This window comes from Sturnira hondurensis, unplaced genomic scaffold (genome assembly GCF_014824575.4).
Source record: "Sturnira hondurensis isolate 20B ecotype Veracruz unplaced genomic scaffold, ASM1482457v3 Scaffold0014384, whole genome shotgun sequence".
NCBI classification, from domain to species: Eukaryota; Metazoa; Chordata; class Mammalia; order Chiroptera; family Phyllostomidae; genus Sturnira; species Sturnira hondurensis.
The window spans coordinates 188,225-191,394 of NW_028087015.1; the positions used below are offsets into that span (position 1 = coordinate 188,225).

General features: G+C 39.9%; 1 pseudogene; it reads right to left on the reverse strand.

The window, feature by feature from the left end:
- Window positions 1-825: 825 nt before the first annotated feature.
- On the reverse strand, window positions 826-1,242 carry LOC118998555 (60S ribosomal protein L31-like; annotated as a pseudogene).
- Between the last annotated feature and the right edge of the window lie 1,928 nt (window positions 1,243-3,170).

The following is a 3,170-nucleotide window of genomic DNA, read 5'->3' on the forward strand; positions in this document are numbered from 1 at the left end:
AGACTCAGCTCCTTTCCTTAGTTGACACTGGGACATAAAAGTCTAGTCCTTCGCTGTTCGATTCCCAGTCAGGGCATATGCCTGGGTTGCAGGCTGGTTCCTTGCAGGCTAACTACCAGCAGGGGATGCACAAAAGGCAACAATACATTGATGTTTCTCTCCCTCTCTCCTTCCCCTCTAAAGATAAATAAATAAATAAAATCTTAAAAAAAAAAGTCTAGTCCTCTTGTGTTTATTACTGGGTAAGTTTGAGAATCAAAGGCAGTATTAACAAAGATGATCTAATCTATATTATTAGGAGTTGAATTAGATAATAACAAAGAGCTAATGTTTGTTAATCTCCACGTGTCAGGTGCTATTTCAGGCTTTACCTCATTAATTTATAAAATTTATTATTATTATTTTTTACTTTATTAAAGATTTTCATTGATTTATTTTTAGAGAGAGAAGAAGGGAGGGAGAGAAGGAGTGAAACATCAATGGGCGGTTGCCTCTTGCGTGCTCCCTACTGGGGACCTGGCCTACAACTCAGGCATGTGCCCTGACTGGGAATTGAACCAGCGACACTTTGGTTCGCTGGCTGGCACTCAGTCCACTGAACCACACCAGCCAGGGCTCTCATTTGTTTTTATAAGAACTCTATGAAATAAATACTATTATTATTCCAATGTCATAGGAAAGAAGAGTGAGACACGCAGAGATTATGTAACTAAGGAAGTGTTTACAGCTATGTGAATGAGTTCCTAGGAGATTTTACCATGGTACCAGATCAACTATTTTAATGTCTCTACACTGACTTTCAGACTTTTTCTTTCTTTCCTTTCCCCCCTGTAGTTTTATAACTTTATTTGACAATAAACCATTAGTTCTTATTCACATTAACTGTTTGTAGATTTTTGAAAATGGTGACAAGTACATAGGTGGCTAGTATAGAGAGATAGTTTGGTGAGTCTTCATCCTCATTATATTTTCTGGACAACCACACCCAGATACAGTGTGGGACATTTCTTATTCCTTTAGCACAGACAGCTTTGTTGAACCTGGAGTCAATGGACATATCTGTAGTTCTCATCTCCTTCCTGGCAAATTTCTGAATCTTTTTGAGTGCCTGAGGGATGTGCTTCTTGCAGCCCACTCCACGGATGCACTTGTGAATGTCGGTGGTGTTTTCTCTGGTCACTACCGTGTTGATGGCAGAAGGGCCTTCTTGCCACCCTCCTTTTTGGGAGCCATGACACCTGACCCAAGGTCCAGACTTTTTTCATTTGCATAAACAATCTCTGCCTAGCGTAATAATAGCATATAAAATTGATATTTTGTTTTCTTTCCATTTAGTGTCATACCTGAAGTCTTTTCCTTGTCATAATGTAATATCTGTTATGATCATTTAAAAAAATATTTCAGAAACACTCATTAAGTTTAGAGGTTTTTCTCTTTGGGAGAATTTAAGATTGATCTGGCTAAACTTGAGAAAAAGGTTCATAGGACTCTGTAAGTCACCTGCAATATTACACTTCTTATGCTTTGGTGCTTAATTAGCAAACACCAATGATATTTGTAGAAAGCTCTTTCAGTTACTATTGTTACATAACATGGCACTCCAAACTTGCTGTACAACAGTAACTGTTTTATTATGTTAATGGATACTGTAGGTCAGGAATTCAGAAAAGGTATAGTCAGCAGAGTGGGCACAGCTTATTTCTGCTCCTTGATGTCTGGGCCTCAGCTGGGAAGATTTGGAGATTAGGGTTCAGTTTGATGAAGGTCTGAAATCCCCCAAAGCCTCTTTCACTCACATGTCTATGGGCTGATGCTGACTATTGGCTGAGATCTCAGCTGAAACCTTGGCTGGAACATTGAGAGGTGGCTTCTTCATACTTGGACTTCTCCGTAGCCTGTTGGCTGAGTTCCAAGAGCAAACATCCTAACAGAACCAGGCAGAAGCTGTGGCCCTTTTATGAACTTGTCTTGGAAGTACATAGTATCAGTTCCACCGTTAGTCATAAGTTCTACTAGGGATCAATGGAGGGAAACTGGACCTTCATATCTTGAGGAGAGTTACAGTCACATCAAGGGCATGTAGGATGGGAGTTATCATTATGGTTAATTTTGAAAAATAAAAAGAACCACAAGGTTCTTGAAGTATAGCTCTCCATTTATTTGTGATTGCTCTCGGTTTGCTTTCACAGCTCTTGTGAACAAATACAGTATGGGGCAAAAGTAGGTTTACAGTTGGGAGTATGTAAAACACAGGGTTTATTCTTATATTATTATTTATTAGTTATTGTATTTAAAAATTAATCCTCACCCAAGGACACTTTTTTATTGCTTGAAAAAAGTGAAAGGAGAGAGAGAAACATTAAGAGAAATGATCTCTTTCACTGTTATGTTTTCACATAACAGTGAAAGAGAAGCACTGATTGGTTTCCTCCCATACACACCCACTCTGGGGAACAAACACACAGCCCAGGCATGTGCTCTGATCAGTAATTGAACCTGCAACTTTTCGGCTATGGGATGATGCTCCAATCAGCTGAGCCACACCGGCCAGGACTAATTATTGTATTATTTTCCTTGCAAACAACTGTAAACCTGTATACTTAAAAATGTAACCATACCTCTCTTTTAAAAATATTTTGTTTATTTACCTTTAGAGGGGAAGGGAAGGAGAGAAATATCAATGTATGGTTGCCTCTCGTGAGTCCCCTGCTGGGGACTGGCCTGCAAGACAGCAGGGAACTGGCTTGCAACCCAGGCATGTGCCTTGACTGGGAATCGAACCGCGATTGTGTGGTTCGCAGGCCCGCACTCAATCCACTGAGCTACACCAGCCAGGGCCATACCTCTCTTTTATCTAGATTAAAAAATTGTAGCTTTTTTGGATATATTTTGGCCTAAAAAATTGTTGCTGAAAGAATGAACTAATTCTGGTTTTATCACTAACTTTATGACTTTGGACAAGTGACCTCTCAACTTCAGCTTTTTCATCAGTAATAACAGAATCTGCTTAATTGGGCTGCATTAATGCAAGTAAAGCAGTTAGTATGATGCCTGGTTCATGTGAGCACTCTGTGAACAACAGCTGCTGCTCTTGTCATCATTGTAGTCAGGGCATGGGTGGCCTAGATAATTTTTCCCCCAGCTAATGTGAGGGGTGCCTTGACCTAGTG